This window comes from Peromyscus maniculatus, chromosome 7 (genome assembly GCF_049852395.1).
Source record: "Peromyscus maniculatus bairdii isolate BWxNUB_F1_BW_parent chromosome 7, HU_Pman_BW_mat_3.1, whole genome shotgun sequence".
In the NCBI taxonomy this organism is placed as follows: domain Eukaryota; kingdom Metazoa; phylum Chordata; class Mammalia; order Rodentia; family Cricetidae; genus Peromyscus; species Peromyscus maniculatus.
In genome coordinates, this window is record NC_134858.1 from 53,103,795 (window position 1) to 53,126,186 (window position 22,392).

The 22,392-nt window shown below is 40.5% G+C and overlaps 1 long non-coding RNA gene across 5 annotated transcripts; it reads right to left on the reverse strand.

Moving 5' to 3' along the window:
• Positions 1-3,210: 3,210 nt before the first annotated feature.
• Positions 3,211-13,103, reverse strand: LOC121830850 (uncharacterized). 5 transcript variants are annotated; one of them, XR_013052756.1, is made up of 4 exons: positions 6,956-12,975; positions 5,031-5,158; positions 3,651-3,682; positions 3,211-3,565 (listed from the first exon to the last, which is right to left on the reverse strand). It is a non-coding gene; the product is annotated as an uncharacterized LOC121830850 (long non-coding RNA). The 5 variants fall into 5 exon arrangements; XR_013052755.1 differs by having other exon boundaries at positions 3,211-3,438; positions 6,956-12,968; XR_013052753.1 differs by adding an exon at positions 13,000-13,103 and having other exon boundaries at positions 3,211-5,158; positions 6,956-9,882.
• Between the last annotated feature and the right edge of the window lie 9,289 nt (positions 13,104-22,392).

The following is a 22,392-nucleotide window of genomic DNA, read 5'->3' on the forward strand; positions in this document are numbered from 1 at the left end:
TACCGCCTTTGCTTCCCTTGAGGGTAGACTATAACCTGATAGATGAAATAAGCCCTTTCCTCCCCAGCTTGCTTTTGGTCAATACGTTTGTCATACCAATGGAAAGCAAATTATAATGTGTGCATTTGACAAAATGTAGGAACACAACATAATTAAAATACTTATTAATGACTGCACCAGCAGGACAATGACACAGAGAAAGAAGCATCTTTGCTTTAACCACTAGACGATGACAACAACCTACATTAAACTCTGGACCAGATGACATGGTAATTTCTTTGTCTAAGGAGTACAAAACTAAAATACTGAGTCATAACATTGAGAAGAGCAACTGAAGGATGATTCACTAATAAACTCTTACCATTGCTTCTGCCTACCAGGAAGACCCGGAAATAGACTTTCTCTGTCATCCAAGGAGAGGGAATAACATGACTGCTCCTAGACCGTCTCATTGGCTATGGCCAGGAATGCTATTACATACCACTAACACCTTGTTCTGTTTCTAGGGTGTCATTAGACACATTGACCATGTACTTGCTGCCATCTGTACCATCGATATCTGGAAGGAAGGAAGTGGAGAAAGTGACTCACGCATTGGTACCTCTAGTAGGTTAAACGCACATCATGAAATAACAATCTCAGCCTTCCTTTTGGTCATAGCATTCAGTGAAGACCACAACAGTAGATTAAATGTGGTGGGGGTTTTTGTTTTGTTTTGGTTTGGTTTTTGGTTTTTGGTTTTTAGAGACAGGGTTTCTCTGTGTAGTTTTGGTGCCTTTCCTGGATCTCACTCTGTAGACCAGGCTGGCCTCGAACTCACAGAGATCCACCTGGCTCTGCCTCCCGAGTGCTAGGATTAAAGGCGTGCGCCGCTGCCGCTGTCGCCGCCGCCGCCGCCGCCGCCGCCGCCGCCGCCGCCGCCACCACCACCACCACCACCCAGCTAAATGTGTTTTTAAGTCCCCTGTTTGTACTTCTTTTCAGGAGCTAGGAAATTAACACTTCACATACTAAAAGATTTTGTAGACATCTTCATTTTATTCACAGAGGAAACACAGTAAAATATACAACTTTTGTTAATATAATATAAATAATGGATTACCACATTATCATTGATAGAGTCACAGGACTTTTATGCTTTGTTTAATGTCACTTGGCCATGTGTCTAAGGGGCCAGAGCATAATATGGTGGTTTCAATAGGAAAAGCTCATGTATCTGACTATCTGGGTCCCCAGTTGGTGGTGGTATTTGGAGAGGTCATAGAACATTAAGGTCCTGGAGTCTTGCCGACCAAAGGGCATCACTGGGAGTAGGTGTTGAAAGTGTACAGCCTCTCCCCACTTGCAGCCCCGACTCTACTTTCTGAATATGGTTGAATATTTGATCTCCCAGCTTCCTGCTCTGGCTCTTATGCTCCTGGGCTTCTCCTACCATTACAGGTTCTATCTCTGGAAATGCAAGTGATTGACACACTTTCTTTTTTAAGTACCTTTTGCTGATGATGTTTTATTACTGCAACAGAAAAGATACTAACACAGAAGTCAGCAGCAGGAAAAGTGAAATATTGCTGTGATAGACCTGATCAGTTTATTTTGAGGAGGATTGTGGGAGCATGCGGAACTTAACTTGAGCCATTGAGTGCTCAGAGCTTAATAGGTTGGTTTGTCAGAGTTTCAAAAATAATGCTGAAGGCAGACAATACAGGTCTGAGCCGTGAAGTTTTGCACAGCAATAGAGACTCTGTGGGGTTATTAGCAGGTGTGAAGTGGAACTGGCGTGAGTCTACAAGACAAGGTGTGTGCGCTGCTGCTGCTAGAACCAGAGAAGTATGAACTGCCCAGGACACAGGATTGAGTGGGTCGTAGATACTTGGCACTGAGTGTCTTAAACTATGGGATTTCAATTGTGTTTTCATGTAACTGTGCCCTGATTCTTCCTTCTAAAGAAAGCAAGGTATATAACATCTTTTATATTTGACAAGAGCCTATAGTTAAGAGACTTTGGATTCTTAAAGAGAATTTGGACTTTTACATGGTTGGAATTATTTCAAGATCATGGGACTTTTAAGATGGTACAGTATTTTATATATAATATTAATGTGAGATCTTGGGGACAAAAAATAAAGAAAAGGTTATGATTTGAATTTAACAGCAATGTGTTTGTGTGTTGAGTTGATAAGGGGTTATTTGTGATGTCAGTCTCCACTGTCAGCTTCACACACCTGGAAAGAGGGACCTAAACTGGAGAATTGCCACCATCAGATTGGCCTGTGGAAATTGATGTGGGGCATATTCTTGCTTGCTAATTGGTAAAGATGAGCCTAGCCAACTGTGGGTGGTGCTGTTCTTTCACAGGGTGGCCAGAGATGTGTATTAAATGTACCTTAGCAAGCCAGAGAGGTCAAGTCAGTAAGCGTTCCTCCATGGTCTCTACCTCCCTGCCTCCAGGTTTCTGCTTTAACTCTCTCCATGATGGACTATAACTTAAGATGAAATCAATCCTTTCTTCCCCCAAGTTACCCTTAGTTAGGTGTTTATCAGAGCAACAGAAAGCAAACCAGAACAGTATGACAGAGGGTAGAACACAGAAAAGAACTAATGAGAGCATGAATAGGACAACAATTCAGGGAAGGAACATCTTTAACTACCCAGATGAGAACAATCTACATTAAATGCTGGACCACACGAAATTATCACTTCTTTGTCCTTGGAGTATATTGTCTTCCTTGAAGAATGGTTACAAAGATTGAAAGAATAAGAAGCTGAGTCCCTGTCTTTCCACCTAGAGTCCAGATTATATGACATGAGATGGTCAATCTACACAAGACCTTACATCATACTGTGTGTTTGATTTGTGTGTTAAATGTCCCCATAGCTTCATGTGTTTGAATTCTTGGTCCCTAGCTGGTGGTGTGGCTTGAAAAGGGATTGCCTCCAGCAGGAGGTGGATCTTCCCTGGAGGAAGTGAGTCTCTGGGAAATCTTTCAGGCCTTGGAGTCCAGCCACACTTCTGTTAACTCACTGCCTCCTGACAGTGGATGCAATGTAAACAACTGGCTGCCTACACTGGCTAATACACCTTCCATGCCAGCTGCCATGGCTTCCCCACAATAATGGAATCATCTCTTTAACTACTAGCCACAATAAACCCTTTCTCAATTAAAATGCTTATCAGGTGTTTGGTCATAACATGAGAACAACAACTAAATATAATAATTAATAATAAAGTTTTATCATTGCTTCTTGCCCACTTGGAAGACCTTTCAAACTAACATTCTCTCCTAAATATCCAAGGAGAAGGAATAACCCCACTGCTCCTAGACCCTCCCATTGGATCTGACCAGGAACGCCATTACTACCTACCACTACGACCAAGATAACCACTCTTCTCACCATCCATGTCCTTCTCAGAGTCAACTTGTTTGAGATCATCAGTATCTGGAAGAAAGTCAGTGGAGAGATGGATCAGACCCGGAATGACCTACCACCACCAAGTCCGTCTCTTTGAAGGCTGTTCTTGCTACCCAAGTCATCTTCAGTGTGTCACCACCCATAGTGTTTGTATCTGGAAGAAACCAGTGGAGAATTGGATGTGACCAGAAACGACCTCCCACTGCCAAGATCATCGCTTTGAAGGTTGCTCTCCTTACCAAGTCGTTGGCATCATTGCCCTCATCCATATCTGAAAGGAAGAAAGTCGAGAGTGAGTAGCTCATACCTTGGTGAATGTAGTAGGTGAAGGCCATATTGCCTCACCCAAGAACAAACTCAGCTTTTCTTTGGTTCACATTACTCACTGAGAACCACAATAGAAGTTTGCGTGTTTTTATATTCTGTGGTTGTAGTTCTGCTGATGAACTGGGGAGATTAATATTTCACATATTAAAAGAACAGCGCAAGAAATCCTCATTCTTTTCATAAAGAAAAGGCAGCAAAATCTACAACTAGTGTTGATAACAAAGTAATTATTGAATTTTCATAGTACCGTCCAGTAGTGCCGCAGGATGCTACAGTACACATAGTCTCCATTTCTGATATTTTTGCTGTCTTTTTGGAATTCCGTGTTTATAAAAATCTGCTGTTTTTACCACAAGAGCAACTGGAATGCATTCACAATGAAAGGATGTCAGTTGAATAGCACACAAAACAGGCAAATGAATTGTTGTTCTGTGTTTTAACATTTATCTCATTACTTATTTCCAAGCACACTCATTTGATTCAGGATGTTATTTCTGGAAGATCACAGACATCATTGTAAACTAATTGCAGATGTGACGTGGTCAGTATGGGTAAGGTCTCAATTCATGTGGATCAGACAGTATTGACAGAAGAGCAATGTGACTGAAGCTAAAGATGAACAGCATCCAAGTCATTTTTAAACCCACATGAACACAGTGAAATCTGTGCAGCTCCTCACTTAACTGTTCTTGGCACTATGACACTAAAATTTCCTAAGAACTCACATTAAGCCTAATGAATCTACAAAAGCAAATACTAGCAAATTTTTTTTAAAAACAAAAACACATGTCTACAAAGTGCTCTATAGTGTTTAATAAGTGCCAGAAGAACCAGCTAGATAGCAGTAGTTAGATCTGCTGTGATTTGTATGTGTCTCAGGACAGTGGACAATGTTTCTTCTCATCCTTTACATAACCAAGGTATTTTACATTCACGGGAAACACATGATACCATCTTCGGGGACAGGACTATCTACACCTCTTACTTAGAACCTGCAGAGACTGTATTAGTTACTAATTTTATTCCCTGTGAGAAAATTACTTGACAGGAAAGAAAACTGATAGAGATGGATGTACTACTTTTCAATCCCTGACACAAAAAGAGTTACCTCCAAAAGAACAGGAATGAGGGATGCTGGTTAGCTCAAATATGTGGCCTTCTCCTACCAACACCTTCACATTGTCAGCTTCCCCTCAGTGAGTGTTTCTAACCACGTTAGCGAATACAGCTAGGTATCATTGTTGTCTACATGTGGGATACAATGTCATTGACCGTGGCTGTGACTAACTCACTAGTTCCTGAGTTCCCACAGTTCCTTCAGTAGTGCTGCCAGGGCTTCCTGCGTCTCCGTGGGGCTCTGCTGTAGATCTCCCACTGTCATGTGAGGGCTTAACATTGCTTAGACTCCTTTTGGTGGTACCTGAAAAAACGATGAAAGTTCAACAAAAGGAGTTCAGTCTTGAGGGCAAACAAACAAACAAAGCAGAGGACAACCAATTACCACTCTGAGTTTAAATATTTTCAAAATGCTTTATCTCATTGTTTGCTTCTGGAACATTATTATTGAGAGCTGCTGGAAGCCAAAGGCCATGGGAGTATAGAGAAGGTGACAACTAGTGTTTAGAAGATCAACCTATCAGAACCAAGGGTTCTGTTGGAGAAAACCATCACTCAAGGCATTTTGGAATTACTGCCTTTTGAATGAATTGGCTGTTTCTTGTTGTAAACTTCTTGTACAATAACAGCTATGATTCTCCCCATTTACTGTCTGTTTCCAAGTTATATGTACATGTAATCTCATGATTGCATCTCAATCATTTGGGCACATATATATGTGGGTGGTCAGGAAGATGGCTTTCCATTTAGCTGTATAATATTAATATATAGAAAATATACTAGGATATGCTTCATAGCCAGATCCATTGTCCCACGAGACTGTAGACACTTAAAGCATCTGTTCCTTTTGCTCAGACTAACACAGAAAATAATAATCTCTCTTCAGTCTAACACAAACTCTACACATTTAGCTCATTTTTACCTCACAGCAAGTTCAAACTAGACTGAAAGCCTTTGTATATAGATCATAAGTTCAAAACTTTACAGTTACACACAAGGTCAGAGTTGTGGGTGTCTACCAAGGTTACTAACACTAAGAAAAGCCCACCAATTCTTCACTTGGCAAGTCTGCTGATAAAAAGCTATGTCTCAGAGTTTGTGGCACTGGGCACTGCGCCCCTCCCTCTGGTCCTGAAGCCTTGGAATCTTGTATTACTATGGTTGTGGCTCTGCTCCGTACTGTCTATTGCAAGGAGTCTCTGGTTAGAAATGTGAGAAGTCAGGCAAGAGAGAGGGATGAGAGAGAAAACTAAGAACAGAGAGAGAACAGCAGAAAAAGGTACAGAGAATCAGGGAAGAGAGGAGCTAAGTATGAGAGCAGAAAAGACGCTGTGTAGGTAGAATTGACTTAGAAGAGCAAAATGAATGGGCTGAAAGAGATCTGCATGCATAGATTCATTTGGTATCCCTCAGATTGGAATCCCGGTCTCTGTAAGCATCTTCCTCAGGACTCTGGGAGAAATCTCCTCAGGGTAGGTACCTGGGGAACGGGGGACTTTCCTCACATCGTGGAGGTCAGTGTACACTTAATGTAGGCATTACATGGTCAAGAGAGGTAAGTTCTCTCTTATGGCTATGGCACAGTAGCAACAGAAAAGCAGTGTGAAATTTGTACAATTCTTTGCTTCTCTACTCTTTGCACTGGGACACCAAAAGTTAAGAATCCTTCATAAACCTCATGAGTGTGAAAATAATTAACGACAAAGGCTTAGTTAAAAGCACTGGACTACAGAAATGTCATGACATTTGTTAAATGTAAAATACAAACAAGACCCCAGCTTGATTGAGTGGCTACTTGCAGAGAGGGTGTTAGCCTGGCCTTGGGCAATGGACAGTTATGTTTACTTTTCATCCTTTACACAGCACGGTGTTTTACAGGTCATGGACCACATACAGTGTCACCTTCAGTGGACCATGGCCAGAGAAAATGACACTGCCTACGTTTCACCCGAGGCTACTGGAGTATTTAATTTCATGCCATTATGACCAAATTGCCTGACAGAAAAAAATTAGAGATGAATGCTCTACTTTTGAATCCCTGACACAAAACATGAGTTTGCAAAAGAAGTCATTCAGAGACCTCAGAGGGGTAAATGTGTACCTGTGTCTGCCACCACCTTCATGATGCCTCCCTGTAGTCTCTAATAGCTCAGTCCATGGACACGGGACCCCTTCTGTCTGTCTGCCACAATGACTCAGAGGCCAGATCATGCTACCGCAGCTGTCACATGATGGTGGGGAGGGAAACAACACCGTCTTTCAACTGATCAACCCCGAATAAACCTTCCTCATAAACTGGCAGGACAAGACGCCTAGATCACTGTGACTTAATGGACTGAGTGTGCGCATTCCACTTTCTCGCTGACAATTACCTTTGGCAGCAGTCTCTACAGCCAGACCAGGCCTGCCTCTGAGCGAGGGCTGCATTATCACTGATCAGTATGTGTCTTCCCTATTCACTCCTTCCTCAATGAAGTCCAGTTTTTACTAAACAAATTTTGTTTCCGTTCACTGGCTACCCAGGGGCAGGACACACAGTCCTGCTTCCTCTGAACGAAAGCCCTCCTTAGCAAATGCCTGAACAGACAGACACATCCTGGTATGACACCCAGTCATACCATTCAGTGCTGACTGTTTGCAAATGCTGAATAGATAGGCTCTCTATGTTCTCATCAGTCAACATGGAGACTGACCATCAGTAAGAGCAAATACTTTTAGAGCATAGTCTAACTCATCTTTAAATGGGGTTGGTTAAAAGAAGGAGACTATATCGATTGGAGGCTTCTCTTTTTATTTATTTCTTTTCTTTCTCTTTTTAGTAGACATACGCCCTAAATTGTGTGGTGCTTTGAGCTCCTGAGAATGAGCTAAAGCATTTCACCAGTTCTTACTGGAACCTGTTATTTCTAGAATTTCAGTCGTGACACATATACAATTTGTTTTTCTTGCTGTAACTTTCACCATTAGAATCAATGCTCTCACTGGTGGAAGGTCAGCTCTAAGGTCAGCTCTTCTCCTGCTTGTCATTTCTGGTTCCCATTTTGTTATTGTCATTAGACATAGCCTCATTGTACAGCCAGGAGGACCAGAAACTGTCAGAGAGTGAGAATAAATACCAGCTCCTTATAGATTTGTGTGCTACCACTCAGGTTTATGTGTTACAAAAGACCTAACTGAGGGCCTCCTGCATCACAGGTAGACATTTTACCAAGAGAGCTATTTTCCCACACATGTGGGCTTTCTCTGGCTTTCACTCTTGTGGAAGGCTGCACCCAGGTGCATGGATGCTAAAATGGGTTTTGATTGTTGCTGTTACTTTCTATCTCTGGAGATTTGATTTGTTTGAGGTCCAGCTAGGGGCTGGAAGCCTTCTACAGTGACTAATGGTATCTTGATAGGGTAGTAAGTGGAAGTTTCATCTCATAGCACTGATACTGGACCCTAAGTTTATGTATGCAATGGTGGTTCTTGGCCTATGTAGTCACACATCTCAACCACTTACCTCTGTGTCTTGGTTGATTCTTCTATGACAGAGTTCACAAAGAAATAATGCCAGCATGCATGGCTATGATGAGTTCTGAACTAATATAGGGAAAATGTGCACTTTAATTTTTTTCTCATTGGAGAAATTGATATTGGGTTTAAATGACTGGGATTTCTACCTAGGAGAAATACAGATATAGACACATCCTGGTGCATAAAATCTCAAACTAAAATGATTACAACTAAGTGCATGCATAGTAAACATGCTTACAATTTGTTATTTGGGATATCACTGTGTGCGTGTGCATGTGCATGTGCGTGTGCGTGTGCGTGTGTGTGTGTGTGTGTGTGTGTGTGTGTGTGTATGTGTGTGTTTCTTTATCTAAAAATCTCAAGCGTTACTGTGAGCAGGTGGTAGAAATTGTAGTAGTGCACCTGAGAAAAGACAGGCAGTACTTGTAAATTTCTTATCTAAAATGTGTCTTAAGAGAGTGGCTCCTCAATACATACGATACGTTTTTCCCTCAGCACAACCTACAATTTGGAGAAAAGAAACACTCTTAGGTACAGAACAAGGTGAGTTTTATCTCCACAGTTTTTTTTTCCTCTCCTAGTACTTAGGGTAATTATAATTAGGATGGGGAAGAATAGTCAAGACAAAGATTCTGTATTAGTCTGTCATATGGTGCTGTCCCAAATCAGGTCTCCCTATCACTCTACTAAGGGTTTTAGGATACACTGTCACATGGCAGAGAAATCCTTTTAAACCTGCTCTTACGAGTGCCCTTTGAGAAGTGCCTCCATGCCCCAATTAGCTACATTAAATGTCATGCTTTCCAGGTCTGGCTACTTCAATGTTCCTATAGTTGATACAGCAAACGTCTGTCACAACAGTTTCAAAAACCTCCTTACGCTGTCTAAAACATGGAACCCTGCAAGAGAAAGTGGAGATGACACGTACAGATATACACACTCTTCATAAACACAAGTCAGCCGCCTTTGAAAACATTCATCTGTTGTATGTGTGCTCAAGTATATGTATGTGTATCACACATGTGCAGAAGTCCAGGGAGGCCAGAAAAGGGTGCAGGGTGTCAGATCCTCTGGGAATGGAGTCACAGGTGGTTGTGAACCACCGTGAGGGTGCTTGGAACCGAACCTGAATCCTCTGCAAGAGCAGCAAGTGCTCTTAACCACTGAGACACTGCTACAACCCCATCTATTACCTTTTGAGTGTAAATTACACAACTTTAAAAATAAAAACGAACACTTGTTCAAGAAGAAAAGGCCTCCTAAAACACACCTGACAGTGACATTTTGAGTCAGGGATGATTTGGTACAATTTCATTTCATTTACTTCCTAAGTAAAAAACTTAACATGTGTAGTGTACATGATCTTTTTTATTATTCAAATATAGTATCTATTAAAAATGAAGGGATCAGGAAAGTAGCTTTTCTATCTTAGAAAATGTGATGTTCATCTTACCTTCGATGACCTTGCTGACTCTTTTTGTGGGGCTGTCAACAGGCTGTCCTCTAGAAAAACTAGAACACAAAATAAAATCTCAAGGTACAATTTGTAATTGCCCAGAAATCTTTGCTTTATATGAACAAAGATCTATGGCTTTACTCCATATGGCTGGAACGAATGGATGTCGTTCATTAATACGCATGATTGGGCTACTGCTGGGCAAATCTTTTCAAGAGGAAAGGGAAGGGGGGATAATACAAGAAGAGAAATGAGGGATAATAATTTTTGCCTCTCTAAGTATTGGGAATCTAAGACAATGTGCAATAATCCATGTTTGACTGTTTAAACACTAAAATGAATCTTAACGTTATACAGGAGCTCTACCATGTCTTCAAATCATTCTGAAGCCCAAGAAGATTGACATTTCTTTCTAGGAATCTCTCAAATCCATGTCAATGCCCACAAACTGAAATACACAGAATTTGCATTTGTCATTAAGCAAATGGGAATTTAAACTCGATAGTCTACATACTGTACTAGGGAAATAGACTTGGTAACAGGCACAAGATATAATTATATTCATCCACTTATCCTTTGATACACAATAAGATTACTGAACAGTAAAAGATACTGACGTTAGTACATTTTCTAAGTAGTAACTATATATAATACAGTTCTTCTGATCCTCCTTTAATATGCTATCCATTTGTTTTTGTGGTGTTGTGTGGCTGCCCATATTTGGCTCAGTGGACCCACAGTGTAGTGGGTTAGAATGAGGATCTGGCCTCTGTTGACCATTCCATATCAGAGTTTTCACTAGAATGATATATAACATTAATACTGGAATGCTATTCTGAGTTCTTATATTCCTGTCTCAGGTGTGCAACTCATACTGTCTCAGCACTTAACTTCACAAATATCACTAAAAGATATGCCCAATTTTAACTGACTTTATGGCAGGGTTGGAGACTGATCAAGGACTCTCATAATGTGCATGCCCCAACCCTCAGTATCAGTGAACTAATCAAAACCATCAGTTCCTTGTGTTTTGCACATAATAACTAGAACGAAATCTGATATTCTTGTAGCAATATCTGCCCTGGTGTTTGTAAGCGTGGGTACGAAGTGGATAATGTATATAATTTATATAGGCCAGCAGAAATCCATACACAGATGATGGCTCTCTTCTATGGTAGCTAATAACTCCACAGCTGAATGATGAGCACAGGTCAACAATTAGCGTGTCACACATCTGTTTCTACCTTGGCCCAAAGAGTAGAGGAACTTGAATACTTTCATCACTCTCTCTCTCTCTCTTTGATTCTCCCCATAAGGGCATACATCTGTGCTGTTGGTGAGTGAGTTAATGAACACAAGGCATGTGGTTTAAATCCTCAGGCACGTTAAATTATTGGCAAAATAAACTGCCCAGTTCCGCCAGCTTAGCTTGACCACAGACTCATGAAAGTCTTGGATTCTAAATTCCAAAGCCATTATTCTTCTATGACATACTCCTACTTAGCTTGAAAGCAACCATTTTTCTTTCATGCATACTTGGGTAGACAAAACGAGTTAACAGTTTAAAACTTATGCCTATGTTGGCCTAAGTACACACTCACTGTCTACTCCTAATGCTAGGTTAGCATTGTTCTTCAGAATGTTCCAGTTCCAATACCTATTTCAATAAGGCAGTCCCAGAATGCTGGGTGCACTAACATTACGTATTAAAACATGTAATATTTTAAGACCTGAAAAACCCACCATCTTACATTACTGATGTGTCACAAATTTGAGTGTCTCTCCATTTAGCTACTGAGAAAGTCACAGGGAAGTCTAGAGCTCAGCTTTTGAAAGAGCTCAAAACGAAGGGTCAGGAGAACTAAGCCCCACAACACTCGGAAACAGTTTTAGCCATTAACATCCTTTCAAATCTACAGGCAACCCCAATTTTCTCTGTGAATAATTCTAATCACATTATATGTATACATTATATACTAATTGCTGAATGTAAGACAGTATTAAGTTTATATGTTCCTATTTTCAGTCTTTACGATTGACCCTAGACCTCTATTTTTGTGTATTAAAACTGACTCCACACTGGAAAAGTAATTACCACATTTGACAATGCTTAGCTCTGCAGGGAAGTAGGTTGGAAAATTACTTCTAATTGATACCTCTGGCAATTCAGATGGCTCAAAAAATAAATGTTTTCAGAGTAATGAAATATAGAAAGTGCATGTTCCTATGAACCATCACTTAAATGAAAAACAGGTATTCATAATTACCTGAATAAAATGAACCTTTCAGGGAGAAAAAGGGAGTGTGTGTTAAAAATAAAGATATACACACATTACTATACAAAATGCCTCAAAATATCTCGAAAATTTTTGATTCACTCCAATTTTTTGAGATTAATAATTTAAATACATATAACCTAAATCTTATCAAAATATACTTTACAAAAGTTATTACATTTGCACCACAGAGCATCTAGTAAAGAAGAGCTTAACAACATAAGTTATAATAGGAATTTACACACACACACACACACACACACACACACACACACACACACACACACAATGGCTAATATTGGTTGTCAATTTGACTACATCTTGAAACAGTTATAACCCAAGCTGCTGGACATTCCTATGAGGGATTTTCTTGATTTGATCATTTGAATCAGTAAGGTCCAGCCTACGTCTGGGCTGCACCTTCTGGTGGCGGCCCAGGTACAAGGACATGGAATAAGGAAAGTCTGTTGTTTGCCTGCTTGCCTCACTCTCACTGGTGAGCTCAGCGACCCTGCTGCTGAGGCATTCCTTTGCCAGTCTTAGCACCAACTTCCTTGGGACTCCAATGTACACTGAAGATCAGCAGCTCCAGTGCCAGACTGAGAACGCTAAGACATCCAGCCTTTGGACCCAACCACTGCCGGATTCTGTCTTTTAAGCATGAGGCAGCCTTTGTTGAACTACCCAGACAGCATCCCATAAGCCAATTTAATAAGTTCCCTTGATATGTACATATATATTCTCTCTATTCTGTTCCTTAGGAGCCCTATTTATAACATATAGAGAAAGGTTGAAGTCAAATTGCTTTACAGGACAATCAAATATATATATTTGGACAAAATATTTTGAAAACTATTAACCAACTAAAGGCACAGCATCCAGTGGTGAATATCATACCTTTGCAGGTACAGTTATTGCCCATTTTAAACATTTACCACAATCAAAAATAACAGTTTATATTATCCCAGATGCTAGTTGAGAAGTCTCAACAACACTGAAATTCAGAACTGAGGCACAAATATACATAATCACATAACCATGGCAACAGTGTGTTACAGAACTTGGAAGAGTGATGTCACAATCTATACTGTGACATATATCAGCTGCTACATAGGCAAGAGTTATAATACAAGTTCAAGACCACATTTATCAATAAGTTAATGGTTTGGCAAGATGGCTCAGCTCTAAGTGTTGTTCAAGGCTGACAACCTGAGTTCAATGACCAGAACCCACAATGAAACTCCCAAAAGTCATCTTCTAGTGTACTATGTACTTTATGTACATATATTCACTCATGTACTATGGCATGCTTGTACCTGTACTCAACACACACACACATACACAAAGTGCACGCACACATGCACACACCACATAATAATAATACTTTTTAAAAGAGGTTATTATACATGTTCTTTTTTGTTCCATAGTCTTTCCCTAATAATGTAATTACCAAACTGCATGTTTTGTCTCATCTGTTCTTATCACTATGTGTAGCTAGAGTTTTCTCCAGTCCTGCCTGGCCCACAGTCAGGACAAATCTCTCTCACCCGCCAGTCCCACAGCTGCTTAGACCCAACTGAATAAACACACAGAGACTTATATTGCTTACAAACTGTATGGCCACAGCAGCCTTCTTGTTATCTAGTTCTTATATCTTAAGTTAACCCATTTCTATTAGTCTATAAGTTGCCATGTGGCTTGTGGCTTACTGTTACATCTCGCTTGTCATGGTGGCAACTGGCAGTGTCTCTCTGCCTCAGCCTTCCACTTCCCAGAATTCTCTTCTCTCCTTGTCCCACCTATACTTCCTGTCTGGCTACTGGCCGATCAGTGTTTTATTTATTAACCAATCAGAGCTACACATTTGACATACAGAAGGTCCTAGAGCAACTGTGAGCTTCTTTGTCTAAATTTCTGAATTCACAGAGGAATTTTTCTATCAGTGAATTTAAAGGCTGAGCTACTGCTCCCTGAAGGAATAATAGGAAAAGTCATTTTCTGAGATAATTCTTCTGACAGGTTAAGGGTCAAGGGCATGAACATAATTATTATATTACTCAATATATTACCAAAAATAACCTTCACCATGTAGAATTAACTGTGTAATCTAGCTATAAAGGCCACATAGTCATGCATGCATTTGCATAAAGGTCATCCAATCCAAAACATTCATGTTATCTGATTATGAAAACAAGCTATGTAAATAAATGTAACCTTTCCCAAAATAAATGTAAGTGAAAAAGTAGGGTATATGTGCTGGTTTATAATTCTGAGAAGGTCTTCTTCCTGGTATTTCACATCACAGGACTAAATGGCATCAATGCTAATAGCTCACATATGTCTGGAAAAATAACAGAGTTCATCTAAGGAGATATCTTAGAGTATCTATTGCTGCAAACAAAACACCATGACCAAAAAGCAACTTGGGGAGGAAAGGGTTTTTTAGGCTTATACTTCAGCATTGCTGTTCATCACTGAAGGAAGTCAGGACAGGAACTTAAACAGGGCAGGATCCTGTAGGCAGGATCTGATGCAGAGGCCATGGAGGAGTGCTGCTTACTGGCTTGCTTCCCCTGGCCTGTTCAGCCTACCTTCTTATAGAACCCAGGACCAGCAGCCCAAGGATGGTACCATCTACCATAGTCTGGACCCTCCCACATTGATCACTAATTGAGAAAATGCCTTAGAGTTTGATCTCATCAAGTCATATCCTCAACTAAGGCTCCTTCCTCTCTGATGACTCTAACTTGTATCAAGTTGACACACAAAACCAGCCAGTACAGGGGCCTATCAAAATTCCACTATAAAAATCAAATCCATGACTTATAAATACTGTTTTAATATAGATGTGCCATAATAACACTAGCAATCATTGTACATGGATAATAATAGAATAGGTGCAGGGGAAAAAAGACAATTCCATCTTTTTTGTATGTATACACAGAGAGTTAAAGGCCTGATGCTTGAAAAAAATGTATATTTTTATGAATATGTGTACACATGTTCCCATATAAGTACTATGTATTTTATATACTGCTGCAAGCTGCAGGAAAATATAATGGAATTCAGCTACTATCACAAAAGCTACTACTTGGAAAAGTCAAGGACTTCTCCAAAGGTCAAGCCATGGCTTAAGCAGTCTTGGTGATATTTTAGCTTTTGTATATACATTAGCTGGTTCCTAAAATGATTTCCTTGTATGCTTCCAAGAACTCCTAACAGTGTATTTATCTAAAATGCCTATCAAGCATCCATGGCCATACGAAACAACACCTGCCTCCTAGGTCAGGCAGATAGCTTTATTTCTTTTGCAATTTAGGGTGAGACCCTCCTTTCTTATATAACCTTACTAATAGACCCCTAAATTCTTACCTAACCACTTCTAGGAATGTGGACTGAGCACACAGACCTCCTTTGTGATACACTAACCGGTCATTAGCACTCAGGTGACCTCCTCTTTTACCACTCCCATTTTGGGTTGTAAAAGAAAGCCTGGTGGTCACTGCCTGAGGAAAATTCTTGCCTGCCTTTATGACCCTGTAGAATTCAAGCCTGGTGACCTTGCTTGACCAGGGGCTTGCTATTGCTTGGGTTTAAAAGTGGATTCCTGGGAGACTTAGGTGGAACGTGGAGAACGAAGAGAGACAGAGAACGGAGAGAGATAAGGATTTTGACCAGAGAGTACGTGTGGACAAGATGGAAGATGAGGAAGAGTCAGATGGGGAAGTACTAGCTGGGTAAGAACAAGATGAAAAGGACCTAGATGAGGCAGAATTAAGATGAGAGAATTAAGATAGAACTTAGAGGGAACAGTAGATAAATATAGAGAGAAATCAGGCAAGAAAGGAGCTAGGCATGAGAACAGAACTGAAGCTGTGTAAATAGGATGTTATCCCAGAGAAATTAAAGCAAGTGGACTATAGAGCTCGGTGTGCTGAGATTCTGTTTCCCAAAAATAGTCCTCGCCATTAGTAGTTCTCTCTCCTGAGCCCCTGGGATGTATAATATTAAGGCTAGTCCCTCTAATATTATACAAGATGTGACCTTGATGAAGGTGTTTGTCACTGGGAGTTTCAAGAGACTCCTACCACCACTTGGCCAGGTGGTGGTGGTGGTGGCGGCGGCGGCGGCGGCGGCGGCGGCGGCGGCGGTGGCGGCGCACGCCTTTGATCCCAGCACTGGGGAGGCAGAGCCAGGCGGATCTCTGTGAGTTCAAGGCCAGCCTGAGCTACCAAGTGAGCTCCAGGAAAGGCACAAAGCTATGCAGAGAAACCCTGTCTCGAAAAGAGAGAGAGAGAGAGAGAGAGAGAGAGAGAGAGAGAGAGAGAGAGAGAGAGAGAGAGAGAGAGAGAGAGACTCCCACCATTCCCAGTGAGCTCTCTGCATCCTGTTTGTGAGCCAGGATGTGAGTTCTCAGGTGCTGCTCCGGTGCCATGCCTGCCTGTCTGCCGTCATGCCCCCCCCCCATGATGTGGGTGCTCTTCTATCCCTCCGGAACTGTAAGCACCAAATAAACCCTGCATTCTATAAGTTGCCTTGCTCATGTGTTTTATCACAGCAATACAAAAGTAACTAAGAAATGACTAAGATCTAAGTAAACCCAAGGGTCTCCAACATCAGGAAATTTCAAGGAGTGCAGTGGTATGGGGCATGCAGAGATATTCCTTCTTAGTCAAAGGATAAGTTATTGCACTTGGACCCTCCCCCACCAAGGTGGGCCTATTTGGATTTTGGAAGAAGCACGCTCCTCATTTGGGTGTTTCCAGCCCACATGACAAGTATGATGGCTCTTCTTGCTTGTCAACTTTACTATATCTGGAATCAGCTAAAACCCAGGCTGTCCCAATCCCTCAGGCTCCTCCCTAGCACTGCAACAGAACATGAGCTGAGGCTCCCTTCCCCCCTCTCCACACCTCCTGTGGATCCCACAGACTGTCTCCTCCTGACCCCCGCCCCCCGTCCCCCACTTGTCTCTGCATCCTACCCTCCAACACCATCAGGCATTCCCTGTGAACACTCCAGCCTTTTTTCCAAACCTAAAGAAGGAGATGCCTATCAAGGTACAAGATGCATAGAGAACACCAGTAGATTGAACCAGAAAAGAAATCCCCTTGCCACATAATAATCAAAACACTAAATGTACAGAACAGAAAAAGCATATTAAAAGGGGAAAAAAGCAAGTAACATATAAAAGAAGACATATTAGACTCAACAGAGACTCTAAAAGCCAGAAAGGCCTAGACAGATATCCTGTAGATTCTAAGAGACCACAGATGCCAGCACAGACTACAATACCCTGGAAAACTTTCAGTCACCATAAAAGGAGAAAATAAGATATTCCATGATAAAGTCAACTTTAAACATCTGTTTACAAATCCAGCCCCTACAGAAGGTACTAGAAGAAAAACTCCAGCCTAAATAGGTTAACTCCATCCATGAAAACACAGGAAAGAAATAATCTTGCACCAGCAACAAAAGAAGGGAAGCAAGCATGAGCTCACACACACACACACACACACACACACACACACACACACACACACACACACCATCACCACCACTAACAACAACAACAACAAAATAATAGGAATTAACAATCATTGATCATTGCTATCTCTCAATATCAATGGTCTTGACTCCCCAATAAAAAGACATAGACTAATAGAATGGACTTGAAAACAGGAGCCACCCTTTTGCTGCATACCAGAAACACACTTCAACATCAAAGATAGACATTATCTCAGGACCAATGGTTGGAAAAAAATATTCCAAGCAAATGGACATAAGAAGCAATCTGGTGTAGCCATTTTAATATTTAAAAAAATAGACTTCAAATCAAAATCAATCAAAGAGATAGGGAAGGACACTTCACACTCATCAAAGGAAAAGTCCACCAAGATGACATTTTAACTCTAAACATCCATGCCCCAAACACAAGGGTACCCACTCTTGTAAAATAAACAGCTTAAATCACATAATGACCCTCACACGCTGATAGTGGGAGACTTCAATACCCCGCTCTCACCAATGGACAGGTCATCCAAGCAAAAACTCAACAGAAAATGCTGGAGCTAACTGACATTATAAGCCAAATGAACCTACAGATATTTACAGAACATTCCACCCAAACATAAAAGAATATAACTTGTTCTCAGAGCCACAGGGAACTTTCTCCAAAACTGACCACATATTAAGACACAAAGCAAGTCTCAACAGATACAAGAAAATTGAAATAACTCCCTGTGTCCTATCATATCACCATGGATTAAAGCTGGATATCAACAACAACAGAAAGCTTATAAACTCATGGAAACTGAACAATTCTCTACTGAATGAAAAATGGGTCAAGACAAAAATAAAAAAGAAATCAAAGACTTTCTAGAATTCAATGAAAATGAATACACAACATACCAAAACTTATGGGACACAATAAAAGTGGTACTAAGAAGTTCATAGCACTGAATGCCAACATTAAAAAAAAAAAAAAAAGTGAGCCGGGTGGTGGTGGTGGTGGCGGCGGCGGCGGCGGCGGCGGCGGCGGCGGCGGCGGCGGCGGCGGCGGCGGCGGCGGCGCACGCCTTTAATCCAGCACTCCAGAGGCAGAGCCAGGCAGACCTCTGTGAGTTCAAGGCCAGCCTGGTCTACAGAGCAAGATCCAGGAGAGGCACCAAAACTACATGGAGAACCTTGTCTCGAAAAACCAAAAAAGAAAAAAAAAGAAAGAAGCAAGTTCATCCTTCCTAGCAACTTAACAGCACACCTGAAAGCCCTAAAACAAAAAGAAGTAATCACACCCAAGAGGAGTAGATGGCAAAACAATCCAACTGAGGCCTTAAATCAATAAAATAGAAATAAAGGGTACAATACAAAGAATCAATGAAACAAAGAGTTGGTTCTTTAGAAAATCAACAAGATAGACAAATCCTTATTCAAACTAACTAAAATATGGAGAGAGAATATCCAAATTAATAAAATCAGAGATGAAAAGGGGGACACACCAGACACCAAGGAAATCCAGAGAATCATAAAGACACACTTTAAAAACCTATACTCCACAAAATTGGAAAATCTAAAAGAAATGAATAATTTTCTTGATGGGTACCACTTGCCAAAGTTAAATCAAGATCAGATAAACAATTTAAATAGGCCTGTAACCCCTAGTGAAATAGAAGCAACCATTAACTTTCCTAAACAAAAACAAAAACAAAAAACAAAAAAAAAAACCCAACAACTCAGGGCCAGATGATTTTAGCGAAGAGTTTTATGGGACTTTCAATGAAGAGCTAGTATCAAATCTTCTCAAATTATCCCACAAAATGGAAACAGAAGGAACATTGCCTAATTCATTTTATGAAGCCACAGTTACTGTGATATCCAAACCACAAAAAGACACAACAAAGAAGAGAATTACAGCCCAATTTCCCTTATGAACATAAATGCAAAAATATTCAATAAAATACTTGCAAACCAAATTTAACAACACATCAAAAATATCATCCACCATGATGAAGTAGGCCTCATCCCAGAAGTGTAGCAATGGTTCAACATATGAAAATCAGTAAATGTAATCCACCATAAAAATAAACTGAAGGAGCCGGGCGGTGGTGGCGCACGCCTTTAATCCCAGCACTCGGGAGGCAGAGGCAGGCGGATCTCTGTGAGTTCGAGGCCAGCCTGGTCTACCAAGTGAGTTCCAGGAAAGGCGCAAAGCTACACAAAGAAACCCTGTCTCGAAAAAACAAAAAAACAAAAACAAAAAAAAAAATAAAAATAAACTGAAGGAAAAATTACATAATTATCTCATTAGATATCAAAAAGGCTTTGACAAAATCCAACATCCCTTTATGATAAAAGTCCTGGAGAGATTAGGAATACAGGGGGCATTCCTGAATATAATAAAGGCAATGTACAGCAAACCTATAATCAACATCAAATTAAATGGGGAGAAATTCAAACAAATTCCACTAAAATCAGTGGACAAGATTGTCCATTCTCTATATATCTATTCAACATAGTACTTGGTGTTTTAGCCAGAACAATAACACAACTGAAGGAGATCAAGGGGGTACAGATTGAAAAGGAAGAATTCAAAGTATCATTATTTGCAAATGATATGATAGTATACATAAGGGACCCTAAAAATTCCACCAGGGAACTCTTACAGCTGATAAATACCTTCAGTGAAGTGGCTGGGTATAAGATTAACAAAAAAATCAATAACTCTCCTATATATGAATGACAAATGGACTGAGAAAGAAATCAGGGAAACAACATCCTTCACAATAGCCTCAAATAATACAAAATATCTTGGGGTAACTCTAACCAAACAAGTCAAAGACTTGTATGACAAAAACTTTAAGTCTTTTAAAAAAAAGAAATGGAAGAAGATATCAGGAGATGGAAATATCTCCCATGCTCATGGATCAATAGGATTAGTGTAGTAAAAATGGTCATCCTACCAAAAACAATCTACAGATTCAATGAAGTCCCCATTAAAATTCCAATGCAGCCGGGCGGTGGTGGCGCACGCCTTTAATCCCAGCACTCGGGAGGCAGAGCCAGGCGGATCTCTGTGAGTTCGAGGCCAGCCTGGGCTACCAAGTGAGCTCCAGGAAAGGCGCAAAGCTACACAGAGAAACCCTGTCTCGAAAAACCAAAAAAAAAAAAAAAAAAAAAAAAAAAAAAAAAAAAAAAGAAAATAAAATTCCAATGCAATTCTTTACAGATCTAAAAGGACAATTCTCAACTTTATATGGAAAAACAAAAACCTTGGGATAGCTAAAAACAACCCTGAACAATAAAAGAACTGCTGGAGGTATCACCATCCCTGGTTTCAAGTTATACTGCAGAGCTGAAGTAATAAAATCCTCATTGCATCGGCATAAATCAGACACGTTGATCAGTGGAACTGAACTGAAGGCCCAGACATAATCCACACACCTATGGACACCTGATTTTTCGTAAAGAAGCCAGAAATACACACTGAAAAAAAGAAAGCATCTTCAACAAATGGTTCTGGTCAAACTGCATGCAGAAGATGTCTGCATGTGGAAGAATGCAAAGAGATCCACACTTTATCACTCTGCACAAACTCAAGTCCAAGTAGATCAAAGACCTCAACATAAAACTGGGCACACTGAGCCTGATAGAAGAGAAAGCAGGAATAACCTTGGACACATTGGCACAGGAGGCAACTTTCTGAACAGAACACGGGTAGTGCAGACACTAAGATCAACAATTAATAAATGGGACTTTATGAAACTGAAACGCTTGTGTAAAACAAAAAACACTGTTAATCAGACAAAGTGGCAGCCTACAGAATGGGAAAAGGTTTTTTGTTTTGTTTTGTTTTTGCTTTTTTTTTTAACCAGTTCTACATCTAATAGAGATCTAATATCCTCAATATATAAAGAATTCAAGAAACTAGATATCAAAAAATAAACATTCTGGATTTAAAATGGGGTACAGATCTAAGTAGAGAATTCTCAGTAGAGGAATCTCAAATGGCTGAGAAACAAATAAATGTTTAACATCTTTAGCCATTAGGAAAATTCAAGTCAAAGTTCTTTGAGATTCCATCTTACACCTGCCAGAATGGCTCATCAGTAACACAAGAGACAGTCCATGCTGGTGAGGATGTGGAATGAAGGTTTGGGTTTCTGCTCCAGGAAAAGAACCAAGACCTGGTGAGGTGCCTGCTGAAGTGGAAGAAATACAAAATGGGTAGTAGTAGAGGGAGGTAGTTATAAATACCAGCTAAGGCAATGTGACCAGTTGTCGAAGCATGGACTGTAATTGACATGGGTGTTTCTTTTGACTCTAGCTTGTGTCAAGTTGACATAAAACTAGCCAGAACACATGGTGTCAATGTATGGACATCTTTCACTGAGGCAGAAGACTGAGCTTGCCAACAGCGTCAAGACCTGATAGGGTACCACTCTTCAGGCCTCTTCTATAAATAACAGGGCAGAGATTTGCCCTTGCTGGAATAGATACTTACTTTTCTTCCCTTATCTAACATGATTCTGCAGCATCACCAACTGTGGACCCTTAGGATGTCATGATCCTATGTGTCATTATCATTTCATCTCAGGCAAAGTTTCTTTCCACCAAGAGTTGCATTTGAAAGCAAGAGAAACAAGTCCACGATCTTGGAACTGTCTAGTCTTATCACATACTGTATTATCGGAGAACAAATGACCTAGTAGATTGGTGAAATGATTGATGGGAGCTGTAAGTTGAGTGCCAGTAAAGACAAGACCAAGGGCCAACCCACAAGATGAAACAGTT